Source organism: Camponotus vicinus, unplaced genomic scaffold (assembly GCF_025532165.1).
Source record: "Camponotus vicinus isolate PSW18456_S1 unplaced genomic scaffold, iyCamVici1.0 SCAF_6, whole genome shotgun sequence".
Lineage (NCBI taxonomy): Eukaryota > Metazoa > Arthropoda > Insecta > Hymenoptera > Formicidae > Camponotus > Camponotus vicinus.
The window spans coordinates 10,405,559-10,430,592 of record NW_028141978.1 but is presented as its reverse complement, the minus strand read 5'-3'; the positions used below and the strand labels follow the sequence as shown (position 1 = coordinate 10,430,592).

The 25,034-nt window shown below is 36.1% G+C and overlaps 1 protein-coding gene and 1 long non-coding RNA gene across 5 annotated transcripts in view; both read right to left on the bottom strand.

The window, feature by feature from the left end:
- The window catches only part of Fas3 (fasciclin 3), a 290,217-nt gene that overhangs the window by 154,453 nt on the left and 110,730 nt on the right, over positions 1 to 25,034 (bottom strand). The window lies entirely within an intron of this gene.
- Positions 1 to 25,034, bottom strand: part of LOC145973050 (uncharacterized) — a 144,069-nt gene that overhangs the window by 110,647 nt on the left and 8,388 nt on the right. The window contains exon 2 of the long non-coding RNA XR_014439350.1: positions 12,707 to 12,777. This is a non-coding gene — a long non-coding RNA (uncharacterized LOC145973050). The remainder of the gene's footprint in view (positions 1 to 12,706; positions 12,778 to 25,034) is intronic.

The window sequence follows — 25,034 nt, the reverse complement described above, 5'->3', positions numbered from 1 at the left end:
AAGTAATCTATATATTAAGCAAAAAAAATTGATATCAAATAAGGATTTCAAATTAAACTTAAAGTTAAATTTAATTATTGTTTATTGTAACGTATAAACAATTTTTAACAATAACCAATTGTGAACTTCAAAATTAAATAAGTAATAAATTTAATTATGACTTATCAATAAGAAAATATATTCAGATATTTTCTTGTATTAGAAATTGTAACTTGAAATACTTTTCTCTTTAAATCACTCTGTAAATTTAAGAGTTAATATATTAAAATAAATATTAGAGAAAATTACATATAATACATATAAATTAAAATTCTTGCTTAATTCTCTCAATCTTGTTTATATTTTTACAAACAGATTGCATTTATTTCTAACGTTTATAAAGGATATATATTTATGGACATATATTTCTCTATAGTTGGCACCGCGCCGTGTTAAAGTTGCGACTATCTTTATCTGGCGATATACTCTTCGATTTCGTGGAGTTGATAACATCGAGAAAGTTACATGCGAATTTCTCTTTTATTCATTGGCTGATAGAGATAAAAATGCTATTGTATAAAGAGCAAAGTCATTGTATTTTCTCAAAATACAATGACTTTATAAAATATGCTTAAATAATCAAGTAATAATGATGCTAATTAAAATGTTGGCGTGAAAATATTTGCTCGAAGAAAAATTGAATTATTTTACCTCACATAATAAAAAGACTCGAGCAATTATTTTTCGCAGTTTGAATTTCGTTTATTTAAAATATTATAAAATATTTGTAATATTATATATTATTTTAATAATTGTACAAAATAAGATACAAAATTATTAATACACAAATGATAAAAGATACAAGATTGAAAAGTCCAATAAAAGTTTTGAATAAAATTCACAAGTAATGATACAATAATATCGCGTCTCTACATTTTGTTTCAATTACATATAACTCATTTATTACACATCCTTTCTGAGTAGCAGGGCATAACAAATTGCAAGATACATTTAATCAAAATTGATACAATTTCAGAATATAATGTAACGAAAAAAATCTTCTTTAATATCTTATAAATATTCAATGCAAATACAGATACCTTTTCGCGAGGATCAATTTAAATATTGACTTGAATAAATTATCTCAACTCACTGTAGCTTCAAGCGAACTAAAGTCGTCGTATCACTCGTTTGCGAGAATTTCGAGATCGAGATCTTTCAGATAGCACGACACACTTATACTCTCTGATATCTCGCAAAAGAGTCGCCAGTGAAGCGCGTCCCTCCGCGCGTGTGCAGGATCTTTATTCCGCCTCTGCTTCTCGATACGAACCGAAAATCGAGTTTCAAGTATCCTTTCGGTTCGCCATGGACCTCGGATGCGGATTAAATCCCGACGGGATCATCGATTGCCGGAGGGAGGCTGCAGGATACGTCAACGTTATTTTTAAACAAGTAGCAACATCTCCTCGCGCGCAGAGAGAACGAGGGTTGGATAACGAGGGAGAGAACGCGCAGGAAACGCTCGCCGGATCGTAATGAAATTTGGCCGTTATTCGAAGGAGAATAAGGATGCGCCTTTACTCTCGGCCTGCGACAATCTCGTTGTTACTATCGGTTGTTTCGAAGGGGACGAAGAGAGAGAAAAAGAAAAATCATTGGAATCTAACCACGACGATGAGACCGCGCGTCCAATAAATGAAAATTGCATTCGAAATTTCCCGTATACCGGCATGGGAAGCATTTAATTGTTTCTCCATGTCGTCTCAGGCACGTCGCGCATAGTTTCCTCAAACCTATAAATCTCGCCCGACAATGCAATTTTCTCAGATGCGCAGATCATTCCAAATTCACCTCCATCCTCATTCAAGGGGAATGATTATAATAAGAATTCTCATTAGTTTCCCTCTGTATAATGACGAGACGTCAATATTACTCGTGACTTCCATTCATATATATAACATCGAGATTTTTTATTACAGAATAAAAGCTGATGGAGACATTAAATAGAGAAAACGTAATCTCCGTATAAACATGTAAATCCTTCGAAATTATAATTTGCAAAGCTGAGACGGTATATCTCAAAATAAGAAAAAAATCATTGCGCGATAAATTTATGTCGAATGAATTTATAATTTCATTTATAAGATTAATAAAAAATAATTTTTATTTATAAGATTTTTATTTATAAGATTATTTATAAATTTTTATTTATAAGGTTAATAATAAATAAATTTAAAAAATTACGAGAAGTAAATTTCTAACGTCATCTCCCTCAATGTTACATTACAAATATATTCGCTTTTTTTTAAGCATTATTTATTAATAAAACAATATGTTTCGAAACGAAAGTTTTAAACATAACAGACTCGAATAAATTCTTTTTGTCTATCGATGAAACAAACATGAATGCAGGACGATGAAAATCGTCTGCGTCTGATCCATGAACTATCAAGGAGGCATCATCCGCTGATATAGCCGCACTATGAGTGAAACGAGACGGAACGAAAGCCGTAACGATTCAAGGAAACGGCACGAGGCCGCACAATGTTGAACTTATACCCGTCTTATATTCGCGATCGCGGTGAAACGCGAGATACTCGCGCACATTTTCGCTCCGCGCTCCCTGGACGTAGAATCGGTTATCGCTGGCAAAGCGCTCGGAAAATCCATCGCTGATCGCTTTTTGGTACGGGCTACTGGCCGATTCCGTGCCGAGGAAATGAGTTTCCCCGGGTCGAGTTACCGTAAAGCTACCGGTAAGCTTTTCTATTTCCCACCGTTGCTCTTCCTTTCTTGCGCGTAGCACGAGGGAGATTTAAAACTGGCCCAGCCTTGGTGCGACCGTGAAATTCGATACACACGATGGCATGTGCACAGAACTATCCGAAACGTTCTAACATTGTAGCGTAAATAAAGAGCATTTTTTCTTCGTCGGGAGAAAGATGCCAGAGCATCGAGTGCAATTTTAGAATTTTTTAAAAATCAATGTCTCTCCTCAAATTTAAATGGATTGAAAAAAAATAGCAAATTGTTGAAAAGAATTATAGGAAAGTTTCACATTTTGCGCCGGCTCTCAGAAAAAAAGCTCAAATACGCGCGTCAAATTATGAAATATTTGTACGGAAACTTATCGAGTCCCGGTTACTTTTAACCGTTTCTCTCGCCAGTGATCCGATTTAACAGATTTTCCCATTAGCGGTGATTGAATTTTTCATCAAACATTTGCACGACCAACGTGTTTCGGCGACGAGGATGGACGGTCTCCGAAAAAAAAAGCCAGCGCCAACTTTCATTTCGCACAAACGGGATTTAAACGAATATCACTGGCACGCGGAAGTGCGACTTAATGGAAAAAACGAAATACCGCTTCCGGTACTTTAATGGACGTGCGTGAGAGATGACTCGAGGGTGTCGTGCGTTTCTTATTAATACGAATAGCTGGTGAAACAGCGAGGCGATAATTAAAATTCATTATCGTCCCGTAAAAACGGCAGCCAATCTACCGCTGCAGTTAATTGTAGTCTCGACTGTGTTTTGAGAATCGCTCGTGTCAAATAAATCGGGCCATTGGAACTTAGTTGGATCGCTGGTACCTGACGGAGCATAACGTATAATGGGATTAAGATCGTCGCTCGTTAATCCACTTATACTGCGAAACCCAACGAGACGTCGTCCCTTCTTCTGAACCTAAACCCATTAAGCGAGTGTATGCACCTATGCACCCTCGTCGACGAAGGATTAGATACGCTCGAGATTTTGGGAGAAAATAATATTTAGGAAACCGGCGTATGTGTGTGTGCGTGTGCGTGTGTATGCGTTCTCGTTAGTGGCAATGTTCATGAATATAAATCTCCATGTGCATCACCTAATCCTCTATCGATGATAGGGAATTGCGTTTTCGGGGAGATCCCTAATGCAATATTGCTTTTAGAAAGCAGCTTTGATCATACATGTATATGGCAATTACACTTGCGTGTTAAAGTTTGAAGTATATAGTTGTAAGATTATTTACTCCTTATCAAAAAAAATATATATTATATTTTAATATTGTGAAATAAAATATGCAAGTTACATTGTTCGTTGAACGACGAATTAAAATATGAAAATATAATTTCCATGATATTCCTCACTTTTTGTTTCGCAGACTGTTTTTATTAGAAAATGGATAAAGACTAAATATAAAGAGTCAATGTGCTACAATATATAACAGATAATAACTATCATAACTGACTCTACACACATTTAATTGATATCACGAGAGAAATCGAAGAAAAATCATTTCAAATTGATAATCGCACAATGCACAGCGAAACGAAGCGTTATTCCCATTTTAAGCATTGCCTGATATCTCGGAATGACGGTCGGAAACGGTTTCCAAGGAGAGAGAGAGAAAGTGAGAGGAAGAGAGGTAGACAGATGGATAGATATAGAACTAATTGGCTCTCGTACCTTATATACATTCGTGCTGAAAAATATCTGCTTGATCTCATTCTCTTTTCTCTCGCGTCTATCATTTTCAGTTTTCACTTCGCCGATTAATTACAGCCAGACTAACTAGAGTTCCCACAAAAGTGGATCGCGCCGACTACCTCTTCTCTCCCTCGGCTCGTTCTTCTCTTGCACCGCTCGCCTTTTTACCGGCTCTTCTTTCGCTCGCGCTCGGATTATCCGTGCGACGACGAGGGAGAGGAGGCCCCGAGACTTCTTTCGCCGGCAATTATTTCGAGAAAATGGATTTCGCGCGATGCCGCCGCAAGAAATACGATCGCGCGATCAATGAGGATCATTTCCCTAAATCCGTTACGTAAGATTTTAATGACGCTCCCGGATATAAATACCGAGCAGAAAGCTCATATCACATACATTCGCGTCTTTTTGTCGAGGACCATTGAAAAATTCAATTTCACCTGTGCCAAGTCGAGTTCCGATAGATTAATTCCGCCCTATTTTCATGTTTGCCGCGCTCTCAATTATTACGTCTAACGAAGCGAATTATACGAAATCGAAGGGGTTATTCATCGAGCGGTTCTCTAATCTTTTCGGTACTTAACAAAATCAAAACGACTGTAATTGAACCAAGTTCTAATCTATTAATATTATCTGACAGGAAATGTTCTAATTATTCTAAAAAAATGTATAAAACGAAATATATTAATAATTAAATATTCTAAAATTGATGTTTATGATTTAATTAAAACATTTTTTATGAAAAAAATTAAACAAAATGTTTCAACAATTATTTTTACAATTTTTAATTAAAATTAATATTAATAAATTATATTAAATATTTCTATCGGGATACTTTTTAAGTATTATTTGTGAGTAAATAAAAGAAGATTAAAAGATACCTATATTTTGATTATATCATCAAAATCATCTTATCTATAACATAAAAATATCAATTCTGATTACATGACATAAATTTTTTTTAAAAGCTGAATTAACAATTCAATTTACAATGATTTCATTGAATGCGTACATGATAATGAATAAATGTGAAGAGATTTTATTTGAATCCATAGGAGATAATTTTACCATAATCATTAATCAGTTGGCTTTTTCAAGGCATTTTTATAGGAAATTGGTTACGATATTATAAGATTATACAGCTTGCATTATATGCAAAGACACATGCGCATGCATTATCGAATATGCATTATGCAAAGTTTCATGAACGAAACAATCCAAGCAGCATCGGGAAGTATCAAGAGAATAATTTAAAATAGATGAATGCTTTATCTTTCTTTCTTTTGTGTCATTCACGTTAAAACATTTAGAATTACTTTAAAAATTAATGCGATTACATATAAATAGATAAATGGATGTATTGCGGATCAATAACTGAAGGAAACATAAATTTTCAATATAAATCTATACTTATAGTGTCATGACAAAAAAAATTGCTACATGTCTCGTTACATATTAATTATTTCTTCCCAGGCCATATTTTTTGACAAATATAAAAAATTTTTTTTTATTTGAAAAAAAATTTAATAATTATAATATAAAAGTTAAAGCTAAAAAACAGAGATTCACAGACAATTACAGAGTAACGTAGAAAATAAAAATTAAAACAAGCGAATAGTAAAATATCTTTTAATATTTTTCAAGCGTTAATAATTTCAATAGAATTTAATATTGAAAATTTTATGCTATTGGAAAAATAGCAAATTAAATCAATTAAATAGATAATTAAATTAAAATTTAATTAAATTCTCACAGGAGAGAATCGTTATCCTAATGCAAACTTTACAAAATATGAAAACTTTAAAGGCAAAGTATAATTTATTGTACTATTTCAGCACAATAAATGCGCTTTCGTGCCAGATCGTTATACAGCATCATACAAATGCATTTAATATTGTTAAATTTAGTATAGAGAGTCGTAACCAATGATTCACGTATATTCAGGAAAGGTAAAATTCACGCTTCCCCGGTTATAAGAGAGAAACTATTGGTGTAATTAGTTACATGCATCATAGAGTTCCGTTCGAGCATGAAGGGGCGATATGAAACGAATTCTTCTATTCGATCGACCATGTTTACGCAAAGCAACCGCAGCAACATTTTGCCGTTTATATCATACAGTTTGTGTGTTAGTCTTTTAGAATTCCGTTACTTTTGTAACATTCTCTGTTATCCAAACCGCCACGAGAATTCAACGAAAATCGAGGGAAACGAATGCGTATAATTTCATGGGATTAGTAAATGGTAAACCCAGTTTCCAAAATACGTTCTAAAAGACAAGTTTACAAAGTAACATAGAAAGAGGATGCCCCTATGCTATGTGCAATAAAAAAAAGTTACATACGGAAAAAAAACTGGAATTTTGAATAAAATTCTTATTGTAATGCTTTCGTTAAATGTAGGTGATCGATTAATTTCTTCGATGTTTGATACGCGTTTATGAGCGATTTCCGATATATCGAAAATAGGGTGTTCTCTTCGCGTGCGCATTCGCGAATCTGTTCCCACGAAATATACTCTCGGTTACAATAGCCCTATAAAACCATCCGCGTTTCATAGCCGCGTTTTTCCTGCGGCAGTCGGTCGATATATTGCGCGATTATACGACTGCGTAGGAAAAGGAAGTCGAACCCTCCAGAAAAATCCGCAAAGACGTTTTATATATAGCATTAATCTCGACATAAATATCGTCGTAAAAATGATTTATTTCCCGGGCAATTTTATTGCGTAAATTGCTAAATATAATGGACGTTACTACATTTTTCAAGAAAAATTTAATAACTATTCGATCCAGTCTTTCTTATTTAAAATTAAAATCTAACAATTTCTCTTATATTGCATGTAATAATAAAAATTTATACGATTTAATTGTACTATTAATTATCAAATACGATAATAATTATTTAAGAACGTGCAAAATTAGATATAAAAAAAATCATACCAAAATAATTATAAATAAAATTATGATATTATTTAAGTCTAAATTTTAATACGAAGGAAAATTAAATATTTCATGATGTAATTGTTATACCATTCCCTGTTGGCTTTATAATTGGATTTATGCAATCGAGGAAAAGGCTAAAATATTCATAGGGTATCAATGTCGGAAAAACAATCCGCCGAATGCGAGATCGATGATCATGGAGCGGTAAAATCGCTCGAGCTTTTCCGGGCTTTACGAGGAGCGATCAACTCATGCCTAGCACGCTTCGCGGTCCAAGCGCGGTCGTAAATCGGCCGCGATACGGCCGCGAAATTACACGGACGTATAACGGTGTTACGATCATGGGGAGACCGCCTCTAACCCCACGAATTCCATGAATCCCGATCGCATAATTCATCTCGCGCGGGCAGCCGTCGATCGCGTCGAGGCGTTAACGTCAACGTTGCGATTCGTATCATGTATGCCTGAATAAAATTAAGTCTCTAGCTGTATCTCTATACGTACGATACAGCGTCATGTATAAAAGCAACTGCAAAATTGAAAGATATTTTTATCGTGAATCGGATATTAAATAAATTTTATAAACTAAACAGTATATATGAGGAATTTATTTATATAAGCTCTCTTATGAATCTTCTTTCGTGTAGAAGAATTTTGTAAGGATTAAGTTTTAATAATTTTGAATCGGAAATTTTTAATAAACGTACTCGATACAGCGATACTTTGTTAGCTTTATATTATATAGATCCCACCAGAAATCTCTGAAATTATAGGAATGACAAATTGTTGTCGATACTTTTGCATATCGAGAGCGTGATGGTAAATTACGGCGTTAGATAGCTGCGGTGCGGTCTCACGCGCCAATTATGCGCAGAATTTATGGGGATGTCATATCTAATACTTTACTTGCGACTAATATATATGTGCCGCGGCTGTGTTTCGTTTTCGCAATCGGATTTAATAATCCCTTTCATTTCAGCTGCTATACGCGTTCGAATATCGAGCCTCCCAACGCATGTCTCGTTACCTTGGTTTATGCGTGTAATTAGCATCAATCGATACGCGATTGATCGCTCTATAATACGCCTACCACGATCATTAGAAGTATTAATGGAGCACGATTCGAGCGTAATAACGCTAAACAATGAGCTTAATACTATATAATTTGACCGCAAACATCAATAGCACGTTATGTTAAAAAAAAGAAATAAAGTGAAAATTGAGCTGGTAAAATTTATTTTATCGAATAACAAAGACAAAATTTATTTTATCGAAAAATGAAGAGAAATTTTAGAATGATTAATGATACAAAAGCTAAAATTGATGACCGTATCCAATATTGCGCGTGAAAATATCCACAATATCAAATTATAAACACGAAATAAAATTGTTATAAAGTTAATATAGGTCATCAAATTAAATTAAAAAGCAAGGTTTCGTTCAAATTGAATAATAAATTTTTTACCAAACCAACAAATTTATTTATTTTAAATGAAAATGTCGAGGTAAATAAGAAACAAAAGTTATTTATTACATTACATTGAATTAAACATTATCTTTCCTGTCGAATATTAAATAATTCATATCAACATCTCGTATAATTATTTATTTCAATTTAACGTAATAAACTAATAATAATGTAATATTTTTGTTCTTTCATGTGTGATGAAAGAAGTAAAATAAACATGTTCTTACCCACCGTAGTTATAACAGCAATACAAACGTCGACGATCGTTTCGCGAGGTGATTTACTATGCCGAGATGATTTACTATTCCGAAAATGCGGCGCACGAAAACGCTCGGCAACTGGATCGCGCACTGTCTATGAGCATCCTCGGTCGAGAAACTTCGTAGTTTCTCCCAAAATTAGCGAAACTCGTTTACACCGCGAGACAGGTAGTTTCGAGACAGGGCCGTTATAACGACGAACTCAACGACGACGGTATATACATGTCTACGTGCTTCTAGTGCGCGGGAAGAACAAGAGAGGACAACGAGTGAGAGAAGGAGAGAGAGAGAGAGGAGAGAGAGAGAGAGAGAGAGAGAGAGAGAGAGAGAGAGAGAGAGAGAGAGAGAGAGAGAACGTCTGATGCCCTAAGATACGGCAGTTTCGGAGGGGCTGTTAACAAGGCACGTTACCGAGCATCGTTTCTGGCCGGTTGGAGCTGATGAACGTTCGGAATATTGCGGCTTCTCGGCGCGTACGGATTCCCCTAGATTCCTCGGATTTTGACGTACGTGTTGGACTTCGAAGTTGCATATTCCTATAATTCGTTCGAGTATATACTACTACCCCCAACTGCTATAAAATTATAAAAAATAGACCAAGCCTTCTCCCTTAACATGCGATCGTTCAGTTTTAAATTTGCTCGCGTCGACTTAATTGATAGAAACAATACACGTGATTATCTTCCTTTTTCAGCTGTCAAAAGCGATTGAATAAAATATCAGGTGCCCACGTAATATTTCTCTTTCGTTAATACAATAATAATTAATTAATTACTTATCGGCCAACGACATAAAGTTCATAACGCAAATATTAACATCGAATGCAGATATTTCTTTTTGCGGTGATCCAGAATAATCGGCGCGAAATAAAAAATTATATATATATAAAATCTCTCACGAATCGATACGCAAATCCGCGTTGATCGTCAGGACAAATAAAGCTGTACGAAGGTATAGCAAACGAACTCGATTATAAGTGAGACGGTATTCTATTACAGCAGGATCGCAGGGCTTCCCCGAGCGTTGACATACTTGAAATACAATCCAATTTTATGTTGAGCGCAGCAGGAAAGTTTCCCGTACGTCGGCACATCTCATTTCAAAGTCGACTACTCTCGCATTCGAAAGCATTCCACATTTCGTCCTGATGCCGACAGATTTTGATTGTCCCAATTCCTGAATTCTTTACGTAGATATTGCGCCGCTCTAACTTCATACTTTGTTATTCCAGCTTTCTCCTTGCGCGAATATTCATCACGAAAGAAGAAAGACCACACGTTATTACGATATAATAATACTAGAATGCTCAAACTTTAATGAGATTCACGATTCATAGGCAAGATATTTTCTTTTAATTATTTTTGTAAATTTTGAAAAATGATAAATCTCAGTATTTGTTCATCTTGATGCAATACATGAAAAAGATGATTAAAATGTTAGTTTAACATAAATATCTTATATCTGCTAGTAATAATTTTCAATAGACAATAAGTATATGAAATCTGCAGTTGGATCATCTCTTTCTACTCTCTTTCCTTTTATCTCTATCCCTTTGCATTTTCTACGATATATTAAGTAGATGGCCACTAGAGAACTTATTTTATCGTTTTGAATAAATGCGTCGAGAGTTGAATTTAACAGAGAAGCTCTCTTTCCTTCGGTTCGTTCTGTCCAAACAGTGCGCGCAAACGATTTGCCCTCTCATCGAGAAACTTTAAAACAACTCGTTACGAAGCGACCGTCGTTGTTGTTTGCCGGTTTTAACCGGCTCGACTGTTTCGAACGTCAAATCCTCGGAGGCAGACTTTGCGCTTCGCGAAGGCGCTGTTGAACGACGTAATAATAATGATAATTATTATTATAAGTTTGCGCAAGACGTCCGCGTGCGTTGCAAAAGTTTGACGTTAATGTGGTACCGTGCAGAATTAACATCGGTTTGATCTTCTTGTGACTTGATTCTCCAAGATTTATTCTCGTAATAATTCAAAGATATTCCGGTTTAGCGGATTAATGCAAACAACTAGTTTTTACGAAGAATTTAACTCATCGATCGCGCATTGAACATAATTGATAACGAAACAGTAAAAATTCGAAGCTCTTCTATGACCTGTGTGTGTCATATTTTCGCACACAATTAAAATTTAACAAACGCAAAAAGAAAAATTTTATTGCAAAATGAATAATGTTTAATTCAGAAAAATAAATTCAAAAATATCTCATTTCACAGAAGTCTGAGAAATTGTACTTGACTTAACGATAGTATTTTTGTAAATTAAATTTACGTATCGGAATAAAAGATTTTATGGTTGAGACCGAATGGCCAAGGTGAAAAAAAAAATTCAGCATTCCGATCATTTTCGATTCCCTCATCATCTAAATCATGTATATGTCACCATATCTTTCATGTACATATAAAACATATCGCAATAAATTAAACCGCGTTATTAATAAACCGTGATATTTGCTAAATATCAAATCACGTTTAACGCTACGAAATGAATAATGAGTCGGAAGAGAGAGATGCAGAGCATTCACCGAATTTCAAAGAATAAAAAGAAGGAAATTGTAATTCTTCTTCATACCATCATATTCCTACGAATTTCGATTAAACGATGCTATTAGGAAATTACTATGGGCGGCGCAATCGCTCGCTTTACGCCATTCAGTATTATCCTTTAATGAAATGCGGAAGCTTCTACGATAGATGTATATATCTATATGTGCCTTCTCTAAATGAATCTAACGTGCACATAACGATTAAAAATCCACCGTGCTGTGGCTATCGCGCCGCTACGTGAACATTGGCTTCCTTTTGCAGCTTAAACTTTACATGCACGACTGCATCTTTCTTTTTATAACCCCCTTATAATCTTCCTGTTTCGTGTATTATACGATCGAACCCCCTTTTTTCGTTTCAGGCCAGCGAACTCATCGTGTCACCGGTAATTATCTCTTCCATTACCGCAAAAGTGAATAATATATAGTTCCATTATATCGGCGAGGCGCTGTCTAGTGGATAAAGTGCTTGCAGGCAGACAAGCCTTGATTAAGACTGCTCGATAATTGACACGGAGATCGTTCTCTTTACTTATCCTCCCATCAATCGGATGAAAAATCGATATATTATAGATTCGATATTAATTTTATTTTGTACATTTTTATCGCGCGGTCTGTGATAGTCTGTGAACTACTATAGATATGATTATTCGTGACTATAGTTGCTCGAAATTATCATTCGGACATAGCGCTACGGAATCGATCTCGCAAAATATTAAAGTAGATAATCCGCAATACCCCGTGTCGACCAAGAAAATTACGTGAGTTCTGTGACCTTCTCTATATCGATCCTAGAGCCACTGACAGTCCGCTGGCGCCAAAAGCGTTCTGTAATAGCAGTCTACTCGGGATACGTGAAAATGTCAAATGTAAATCTGTTTCGTTCTAAATTATTTTAAGTTGTAACGTTTTGCTATAATTATTTCGCAATTTTTTTTTAAGAATAATTCAGTGTATTTATGTGTATGTGTATTTATTAAAATCTATTATAATTTGCAAATATTTTTATCAGCAATATTTTTATCTTACTTGCAGATCCAAAGTAATTACACGTATTTTCTCTGCGTCTCTCCCTTTATGCAGCAATATTTTTGACTCACCTGTAACAAAATAAGCATCATATAAACTTTAATACAAGCATATCAAAAGATGTATTATATATAAGATTATTAATATAATATAGACATTTAAGCTTTGAAAAGAAAGCCAATGTTTGTCTGATGCTTATCTCGAATGATTTATTTTGTGTATAATTTTTTAACATATATCTTCTATTTAAGACTGCAATTTTCTGAGATTAAATAACATTTCAGCACATGGATATTTAATTCCGCACGGCTGTGCATATTCTATTTTGAAAGCCGCAGACGATTCTTGAATTTCAATTCGTGCTGAACGTATCGCGCGGCATGTTGCCGGCGATACTCCGATTCTTATCACCGTCGTGTAACGTATTGTGAAACTATGATAATTACACAGCGTTAAGCTAAAAGCATGAACCGTTAGATATTTCGCGCTTGATGCGCTTAACGTTCTTCACGCGAGCGCGGTCGATGCAATCTCTAAGAAGTTCCGTCTAATTTTCCATGGGGAAGTCTTTACTCTCTTGATGCATCATTCAATTTTCGTCTTATCTATAATGGAAAGTAAACATAAGCTTTTCTGGATGCTTCCATTATATTAATGATATAGTCTAATTCGACGAATGCAGTTTTAAAGGAAAATGAATATGTATATCAAAAAGTAGAAATAGATTTTGTAATAATTATAAATTTTTTACGCAATTATGCGATTAGAAGAAAAAGTTATATTGAACGATATATCAAAAGATTTTATTTCGAGATAATTTCAAGAATTTTGTTAAAATATATGTATACCACTTTATAATTGCATCATATTAAAATTATTTATTATAAAAATCATTTTAAAATAAATTTATAAATCAAACCGAAATAATATTTCTACGAAGCGTGAGAACGTCCGCCGATGTTTTCTACTAGAACGTTTTCGTTTCGCCTTTCGGCGAATGCTTTCCATGCTTCGATCCACGTTGCAATATGCAATACGCTTGGCTAACACGTCGCCGACACAGGTCGCAATAGGTAGCCAGCGGCTGCGAGGGATAGTAGCTGGCGAATGGCCAGGCTCTGATATACCGCGCGTGTTTCTTCGCCAGCATTTGCATACCGAAATCCCTAAAGTGTGAAACTATTGCCGGTAAAGCCGATCCGCAGATTGCAGATTAAACGGATGTCCGCGGTTCCGAACACACCGTTTTCCTTTCTTATCGCTGTAAATGATACGTAGCATACTTAAGCGGGAGTATTTTGCCTCGTTACTTCGTTCATCACCATACCATATTTATGGCTCGCGTCGAATCTCATTTTTTGTATAATTTTTAGATGAAGGCAATATCGAGATATAATATAATCTTATTATTCATAATAATTTTAATATCAGATAAATTAACTGTAATTTTAATAAGATTAAAATCGATAAATATAATAATATTATATTTATTATTATATTAATATTGATTTACTAACAATAGATGGAAATTTCTTTGATTTTATTAATTTATGTTAGACGAATAAGATGAGGATCAGGTGGTTTAACGCTAAATACGAGGCTAGAATACAAGCCTCAAACACATGTCGATGCCGTATCGTAATTTTACCTGTCACATGTGTGTATCCGTTTTGATTATACGATCCCTGAACATTAAGCAAAGTTACAATACTGCGCTCAGGATTTAGCGCGTCGCATCCATACCTTATCTCAATTTTGCGATTATAATCGCGAGAATGACGTAACACGCACGATCGTAACTCGATTAGCAGCTCTGAAACTTTACCCACTCGATGCGACTGCCGGAAACGGTTTTCGGCATAACGACCGCGTACGGTGAGCTCGTTGCCTTGGGAAATATCGTGGGAGGGATAACATATGTTACCGTTTCAGATTCATGTTAAGGGACAGGCGCAAGTTTAGCGGAATTATATCGGCGCCGGCGGTGGAATCCTCGTGGTTAGCGCGCCGTTGAGTTATTAGCTGTTTCCCTTCAGAATTAGCACCAAATTAGCATACCATTAAGGCTGCCCGCACGCACGCAGGTTACTCGATAATCCCCTAATCCTGGAGTTTATCTTCACGTGATCCTATTACCGCCAAGTGAAATTCGCCATGAAACACCGGAGTCTTCGAGTAGCGTACGACGGTTATTATCGTTTTTGAAGACGTACGAATGTGTGCGGCTGTGAGCGGCTATGTATGTGCGCGTGTGTGCGAGTGGGTGGTGGGCAACCCACTTTAAATTATCGTGCGTGTGGCACCACCGTGCCGAGCCTTCGTATAAGCTTCGAGGACGATGGTATTAGCGGCTCTATTATTTTAGTCGCGGCTGAACGCGCGAGCTGGTATTTGCCGAGGGCAAACCGTCGCGGGTCCGCAACGAGCTCGAATGACGGAAAAAGCTCTGTCACTAATGAGAACAAATTGCATGCGATACTTTTAAGCACTATCCTCTGTTAATTACAATGTCATAATGATAAAGATGCGCCAAGATTTGCGGCAGCGTCCAACGAGCCGATCCGCAATTATCTCACTTTTTGCGCACGCATATAATACTCGTATATCATTACAAGGGTACAGAGAAATCTCTAGATAATTATTCGTTTTAAAAAAATTTGGAGAAATATAAAAAAGTGACATTTATATGTCAAAGATGTTACAAGTCTTAATTAATGTGTCTAAATTAAAAATTTAAAGGTAACTATAAAATAGATAGAATTAAAAATTTACACTATTTTATAATAAAATGTATTACTTTCAGAATTGTCATATGCAGAGTTGAAAATTGACGCATTTCATAGTAAAATGTTATTTTCTGTCAGAAATTTTTAAATTTTTCATTTCTGATAGTTTACGAAAGTAGAGATCTCGATATTTTTATTTAAAATAAAAATTCGGTTTCCGAAAATTCATGAAAAACCGCACATAATATAAAAGCATTTCAGAAAGAAAATAACTATTGCGTAGTTTACAGCGTAAAATCTTCGAAACAGTTCACGAACGATACATCCGACGTAATAATTTGGTTCGGACGATATGGCGTTAGATGAAGGTAATTCACCGGCGAACGTGCATTACGCTTCACTGGAAATTGTACTTAATTTAAGATCATGTTCGAAGAGAGAGGTCCTCGGTGGACGGGATGAATAGACGTGCCTGGCACTTTACTTCGTGCACCCGAGAGCAAAGATCATGCGCGAGCCTTCGGCGGAAACTCGACCCGGTGACTATCTACCGTAGAATTAAACGAGGGTGCTAATTTCAGGTAGCTTTCCGGCACAGAACCTACTCGCGCCTCAAGTTTCAAGGTCTTCTGCGAGAGACCTTCCATGTGGAATTTTGGGAAAGCAGAAAAAAAAAAAAGAAAAAGGAGATGGAAAACGCCATGAAAATAATAGAGTAATGGCGGAATAATAGGTTGACGAGACAACGCACAGATGCTTATCAAATTTTGACGCGAGATTAAACTCGTTGCCCGCGCAAAAGTGAAGTGGACGAAACGAGCGTACGTTAAAGTAGGTAGGAGGTGCAGTTTTACAAGCAAAAAGGCTTTCTCGACGCGGTAGCGAGTCGCTGTCGCGCGTCTTTCACATTGCGACGGAATAAGCAAGCTGAAAGTTTCCGGATCGCATTAGAAGTCGGCCGGCTGCGAGTAAGACCATCAGACTAAAGCGTTAATTCTACCACGAAGCGGAACGTTACCCGGGGGAGGATGTTTCCGAGGTCGAGATGGACGCATACTCTCGGAATCCTCTCCGGCAGATCCGACGGTTCCTTCCTTTGCCAGCGGCAACATTTAACCCGCGGGCCCCGAAAGCAACCCTCCCCCTCGCTCGGCTCTTAGCCTCGCTCCTTAGAACCAAGTTTAGTCCTGGGTCACGTCTAACGCGCCTCTGGGTCGTCGTAATTAGGATTCAGACTGGTTCGGCGCGCCCCGCCTCTTCCCTTAGATTTATCCCTCTTTCGGAGCTTGCTCGCTGTCTTTGAATCTCCGGCACCAAAGTTTGCGCTCTCCTCGCGAACACGCGCCGTTCTTCTCGCGTCCTTTGAACGGTACTTCTCTCACTTCTCTCTTCTTCCATACGGAATTCTCGCACCGCGCTTTACCTGGGCGGCCGCTACTAGTCGAATGCGTTTATCAGAAAATCACGTAGGGAGAGTTTATCTTATTCGCTCGTTATCTCGAGCATTAACCGTGATTTAAAGCCGACTTTGCCGATAATGCGAGACTAAACGCTAGTTTGAATTCGAGGACGAACCGCGCATAGATTTCTTCCATATACATCTCGCTTTGTCAGAAATTCTAATGTCGATGAGAAGGAAACGCAAATACCTTATATACGAATGTATAGCACACTTTTATAACTAAAGAATTTTTCCGTTTTTTTTTTTTTACTTTCAAAATTACTTAAATGATATAAATCTATGTATAATATAGTCTGTTTTATATATATGTTTTATATATAATTTATTAAATTTAATAATTAGAAATTTGGCTCAAATAATCAAAAAATTAAAGAGAAAATGGAATAAGAGCCAATGCTCATGGCTCTTATTAAATTGAATAAATTATATATAAAACATATATATAAATTAATTTTATCAAGATCTCTCCATATTTTCTTCAGAAAAAAAATTGCCATTGCTTTCCGCAAAGAAAAAACTTTCGATTACATTTTTATTACGCTTTATGTAATAAAAACACGCGTAAATTTTCGCTCGAATTCTCTCGTATTTGATTCCTGAAACAAATCGCGAAAACGGATCGCGGCGAGCACAACACGCCGATGTCGGCGATTTGAATTTCAACGGGAGCATCTCGGGCCGTGGCTTCATCGACGAACACATAGTAAGAGGATTCAACGTTCGCTCGCTATCTCAAGGATCGTGGATTCATTGGGAACAAATAGATCTCGGGCGCGATGGTGCAGTTTCGTAGCAAGTTTGGCGATGGTAGCGAGATACCACGCTCGCGGAGTTTATCGCGATTTAATCAGAAGGGGAGGCGCACGTAATCACCCATCCTTCGAACATCATTGAAACTCCTTTGCTTCTTCCACGGATCCGGTTTGAGAGAAATCAGAGAGAAAAGGAGAAAAGTACTTCATGATTCTACAAAAATTGCCAAGATTCATCATCCAGGCAATCATAAAGATGTATAATATGGATATTAATATGGATGTTGATGTATTACGTGCTCACATCGAACAATGTATACAGGGTGTCTCGAAACTACCGCTTGATATTTTAAAGGCAGATTCTCTGGCCAATTTAAAAACGATTTTTCCTCAGCGAAAATGTCGAGGGAGATCATTATTTTTTGCATATTCCCAATTTTTGTCATCATGTATCTTTCTAACTAAGCCTTAAATTAAAATTCTATTGAAGTAAACTCTACTAAAATTAACTAAAGAATGTGACTTTATTAATATTTTATTTCCATAAGCCTTAGTTTGCGAAAAACCCTTTATTTTCAATCGTTTATAACTCGAAAACTATTAGTGCCGCGACATTTTCGCTGAGGAAAAATCGTTTTTAAATTGGCCAGAGAATCTGCCTTTAAAATATCAAGCGGTAGTTTCGGGACACCCTGTATAAGTATTTAAATCGGAAAAAACATCTCTCTCGACATATGTTTAAAGAACCATTTTTTATTGCTTTTATAAAGATACGAGAGAAGCAAGTAATATCGGATATCAACTTCAAATATCCTGCAAAAGACATTTTAAATGAGCTTTTTATTCAACTGACTATAAATCGCGATTTTTCCTTTAGATAATATTATCTAAGTCCTTTCTCTCCGCATCTACAAATGCCAAGTTTCTCGTTATAATTTGTCGAATCGATATAAATTTCCGAAGCGATCTGCATCAACCTGACTTCTCGCCCAGATTTCCTCTCAAGAGAATTGACCCGGGGCATACCCGAATCGCGCAAAATATATTATCTTTTATGGGTTGCACCTCGCAAGAGAGCGGCTCTCTAATGCCTTTTATCCGATAAAGAAAAGAGGCAAGAGCGAAAGGAATAACACGCGCGCGAAGTTGGGTAGAGAGAAAAGATGTGCCCGAGAACTGCCGTAAATCGTCGAATGTGAAGTCCACTTGAATTTGGCGGTGAATTTCCTGAATCGTACGAAAAGCACAACGATGGAAACGATATAGTTAAATCGTATCATCGTATTGCATAATGTCCAATCATAAAAGTGATTGGTGACATTTGACATACCTAAGCAATACATACACAAATCGTCATCTTACATAATCCGCAAAAATGTAAAAAAAAATATTTAGTCATGTATGATAACTCTAATCTTTGAAACTCTCAGAATTTTTAATAAAAATTTCTCGAAATTTACAATTTTATATTTATCCTTTTTATGCGTTTCCTATTTCTTGAAAGAATTTTTAAGAATTTTCCTGAATTTTTTCATGGATCTACACCGTTTCCTCTTTAAAAGAATATCGATTTCGTCGATATTCTTACATATATCGTCGTTTATAAATAATGATGCGCAAGCGACGAAAAGCTACATACTAGATTTGATCGCGAACGTCCCTTGTTTTGAATGAAAGCGTTCTCGCGTTTATTTTCAGCACGTCGACTGTTTTGAAATTCACCGTATCAACCCTTCGGGAGAGACGTAGATATATGCGAAATCACCTCCTAGTGCACCTCGAGCACACGGCACACGAATCTATGTGTCTTTATTGAAATAATACACGTAGCTCGTGTTACTTTCTGAAGCTTCTCGAGAGTCATCGTCTAGAATAACTGTTTGATATACTGCACGTTTTTTTTTCTGTTTTCGAATAATAACCCCGCGAGAAGGATATCACATAGCAAGTTCCCTCGCGCGTATTTTATCTGCAACTTGTCACAAGGGTGCGACAAAAAAAACTCTTACATAAAAAAAGTTTCTCAGGATAAAAGATCACTAACTCGTGAAGCTTCCCATTAAAAAAAAAAATTGCAAATGATGTTTCGATGAAAATTTCGTCGAGCATCAACTCGCATACATGTTTTCGTTTCTCCCGGTTTTCGAGAGGACGACGAAAGGACTCGGATATATACCGGAATGACATATTTCTCCGTTTTAAGTGGACACGCGTCATTGCCGGAGAGATCCGGAATTTTAAAATCATAAAAGCGCTCGTAAACGCGGATAAAGCAGAGAAATAAAGTGCGCGGAACATGATTTTACGACACGGGCGCTAACTGCATACGTATGGATTTTTATCACGAGCCCTTTGTACGAATGTTCTAAATCCACGATGCAGACATATAGGAACACTTGACGTAAAGGCTCTATCTCTCTCGGCAAAATACTTTTATTTGTTATACATATATTACTGTATTTATTATGGCAATAATTTAATGGTCTTTTATCCTCTTTCCGTTAATATAATGGAATAAATGTGTACGTTCGATAAACAATCGCAGCCGTAATCAAATATAATTGTAACAGATGCAAGAGCAAAGTGAAACGAAACTTTTACCATCGACAACACGATGAAAAATATATTGCAAAGAAGATATAAAAATTGATGACGTTAAACATTTCTGACGGCGCGTAGAACGCAATCGCGTCTGTAAAAAGATATCTGGGAATGACCCAGTTGTGCTTTTTTTTTTCTTTCTCATCGGTTTACCACGTCAGGTCTCTTTTTCGCACGCTACTTGTTTCTACGTTCCGTCGTAAATCCGATAACCTACGACTTTGCATATTCGCGTGCGCGAAATCGCGCGATCAAAAAAGCCGACCGGAGCTGTTTCGCAAAACGTCGCGCTCGTGTAATAAAATATATTATGAATACGATACGCGTTCAAAATAAGAGCGACCCACGCACGATCGCCGAGGATAGGGAGCTTTGAATGTAAATCGAGCTTCTCGTCTTTATCTCTTTATCCAGTCCTCATATGTAATTTAATAAGGATTAAAATTTCGATATTCGATGCGCGCTCTCTTCCTCCCTTTCCTTCCCTAAGAACAAAAGAAAGAATTCGTCACACGTCGCTCCCCCGCATTTATACTTCTGTACCCTCGTTACACGACAGTTGCGATCCTGGCGCATCCGCAGCACGTGCAGCAATGCAATCGTACACACTGGCGGTAATAACTGGACGATATACGAGCTCCGCGGTCTCGCGTTACGCATGTATGATTACCGCGGTAAGCGTTGCGTGGCACGCACTACCGGTGAACCAGCCGTGACACATCTCCTGGCCCCACTATCACCATGGCACCGGTCCCTTTCCTCTCTCTCCGCTGCCTGTAATTCCTCATATAGCCACTATATTTCCATCCCTCGGCTGATTGTGAAAATCGCGTTGGGAATTCAGTAGGAGGATAATATTAAAGGTAAACAATGGTTACAATTCTCGCGATTCTTTCCGCGCTTCCTCTCGTTACCGTTATAGATAGAAAAATAAATAGATAAATAAATAAATAAAAGTATATATACACATATGCAAATACAAATACTGCTTCATCCTTTTTTATTAAAGTTATAAAAAATATATAATATATTAATATATTATTAATGACTTTAAATTTATAAATATATTTATTATAATATATCGATCATTATATTTGCTACTTTGATTGTTTAATTTTGAATATTACAACATTATTCGTGTATATTTATTCATATCATAATCGAGAGGACCTGTTTTAATCATTTGTCAATTTTTATGTATTTCTTCTGAAAATTATCAGGCTTATAATTCATTGAATTATTAAACGCTTGTTTTTTAGGTCTTACAAAAGTGTCCGTTCTTTGTCGAGATATTAGATTATTGACAGTCTAATATCAATTTCATTATTAGATGAGGATCGATGGATTGTTATAATAACCTTCCAGGATTTAATATGCATCAAAGCACTCACCGGTTGTTTGTTTGATCGAGAGAATTAATCGACCATTTATATAAACGATAAAGATGATAGATGATCGGATAAATTTTCTCGCTCAAATATTTAAATGTAATTAAATCATTTGACTATTAATATTCCGATGAAAATCTCTAATCTAATCGTAAAATCTGCAATTCCATTTATATCCTAGATATATATATCATTTTTTTATATTATTTACTCTTCAAAAATTTATATCATTTGTCGTGTTATTAATGTGATATTTTGGTATATAATATATAATACATTTAATCATACATTTCAGTAGAAGAAACGATCTTTATAATAGAAAGACAAGTTTTCGTCACATCTTGGAATTTCGACGAAAAATAAAGACGATCTCTCTCGAAATCGGATAAAAGAAGAGAGTATCATCAGGCACAAGTGGCTTTTGGAATAGACAATGAGGGACACTATTTCCCTCGCGCATCTCGCGGTTACACTCCGCATAAAATCTGTTTACACAGCTGGAAAACACACCATCCGCGCTCGACCGAAGTGGCGCAAGGACTAAGGCATTTCGTGGACGACGCGACACCCGCACCGCGATCGACCGACGCCCCTGGAATTTTATTAGGCGAAAGAGGAGAGCAGGGAATTATCCGTGCTCTGGGGATTCATCTTCCTTCCCGGATTTTCTCTCTTTGTTTTATAGATACGGATACAACGCGTAAAGAATTGTGCTCGCTAAAATAATATCGCGATGCGTCAGTTTCGAAGAATGCCAGTTTTATTGTAATTGGATCGTCTTGAATAAGTAATATGCATAATACATACATATTTCCAACGTTTTATCAATCTTTTTGCACCCTATTAAAATCAAACTAATATCAAAATGAAATTTTATATAAAAATGAAATTTCTGCAGAAAAATTAATAAAAGAAAAGTTTCTTTCAAATGCTTTAAATTTCACGAAAATCTATAGTTAATCATCGAATATCCTTTCGTAATCGTTTTAGAAATCGTTCTTGTGTAACTCGTTGTACAATGCATTCGTACAAAAACTAAGGCAAATCCGTGATATTATAAATTTTATTAGGTGGAGGAATATTAGTATGAGAGAAAATATAAAAATTAAATTTTACTGCAGAAAAATTAGTAAAAAATCAGTTTCTTTTCAATACCTTAAATTTTACGGAAATGTATAGTTAATCATCGATGCTCGAACATTCTTTCGTAATCGTTTTAGAAACTGTTCTTGCGTAAGCCGTTATACAACGCATTCGTTACAAAAACTAAGGCAAAGTATCGTATACTTGTGAATTTTATTGGTCGGAAGTGGAAGAATATTAGCATGAGAGGAAGTATAGCTTCCGGTCTCTCGCGATCCTCGGCGATTTGACCAGGCTGAATTTACGGGGGGTTCTTCGGGAACTATTAAGCCAGAATAATTTATCGCGCGGATTTATACGATTGCGAGAAGTTAATCGAACTCGGGGCTATTCTTTATCTTTGCTTTATTACGCCGGCTCCTTCCAAAAGACGGTAAAACTTACATTCACAATGATCGCGACGTTCCATAAGTCATAAAACTGCAAGAATAATATCGTTGCGATAATATTTTTTCCGTTAAATATAGCTTGAAATATACAATATCACATAAACAAAATGAACATTGGAAAATTAATTTGGCAAACTGTCAAGTGGCAAATATAGAGATGTATGCCCTTAAACTTACCGAGATAAGGATGTATTTTATTAGCTGAAGAAGACGAAATTTGCATGAGATCTCTGAACTTTCGTCCGCATCGTCCCGTCCCGGCGATTCTACCTTTGTGAACCGCAAAGTTGTTCCTAAGTTACGACCAGAACTTTCGCGCGAGTTGACAGATTTATCATACACGTGGATGCAATAAAGAGCGAGCAAATGCGAATACACCAACAGTCTGCTTAATAAACTTTTATGCGTCATGGATCTACTTTACACTGTTTTGATTCAATTTTGAAAGAAACTTCACGAGTAATTGAATCAAGACCAATGCTGTTATTTCACACACACATGTCAAGTAGAATAAATATATAATAGCACTAAAAAAAAACTTTCAATCTCATGCTATCATATCTTGGCAAAATTAATTTGATTTTTAAATTTAATATTTTAAAATTTAATTATTTGTAATTATTATAGTGTTGGCATAAAAATTGAGATTTAATAATAAAAATAATAAAAACTACAACGCCATCACGTTCAACATAAAAACATATTTCGCGTGTCGAGAAAAATTCAAATTTACATGACGATATGTACAATTGATAAAAAAATATGGCTAATCTGTATAAATTCTCTCATAATAAATAAATAAAATGCTCGTTAATCCTTAGTCAGCTCGCATATTTCACCGATATCTCGTGACAAAAAACATTTTTATCTTTTACTCTCGACAGTTTGTCGAAAATTGCGATTAAACATGCATACTATGAGATATTAATCCAGTTTTACATTAAATCATTATCTTTTCAATATATTTGAATAAACTGTCACATTTTTCATTGTTATGTAAAAAATATAAATGTAAAAATATTAAATATAAATGTAAAATATAAATGTAAAAATATTTTTGTAAACATTAAAAAGACTTAAATATTCAAGCAATAAAACAGATGTTTATAACAGCTGGAGTCTCAATATAATATATATTATTAAATTTATCCATTTTCTTATTAATAATTTGTTAATATTAATTAAAGATTAATATTATATATTAATAATTTGTATATAATTTCTTCTTCCAACTCTTTTATATATCCCTATCATATAAAATTAATATAATGTATACACCAGCTATAGTGTGTAAAGATTTTATCTTAGAATCGCGGAATTCGCGTTAAATTTAGAAATTTATAAAGTTGATCTATACCGTTGACTATCACGACACATTGTAATGTCCACATTAGTATCTCTTTACCGGTTTATAGCGACGTCCCGTCGCGCGTATTCGCGCCCTGCGGAATTACGAACGGAAGATTTGTCCGAAGCGATAGATTTATCGCGAACGTACACACGCCGACCGTGGGTAATTCCGAATGCATGGTCGAGCAAGATTAAGGGGAAATCCCGGTTACAGAAGGGTGAGCGCTGGCGCGCGATTCTTTCGCGCTCTTTTCGCGCGGCGGCTTAAATATCCAGCAAAAGGGTGTTTCGGGGCCCACCCTACTCGGCTCGCGGAGACTGCGGGGAAACTTCCGCCGGAAGCTGTTTAGAGTTCCGGCGAGTGTCAACAAAATGGACCGAATCGGAAGGGAACCGAAAAGCCAACAGCGGAGTAAAGAGGAAAGAGCGAACGAATCCAGACTCACCGATGTTTGCCTCTCTGCGAGTGCTTGCGGGATTCCGTCGTATACCCGGTTTAGGGGCCACTTATCCGACC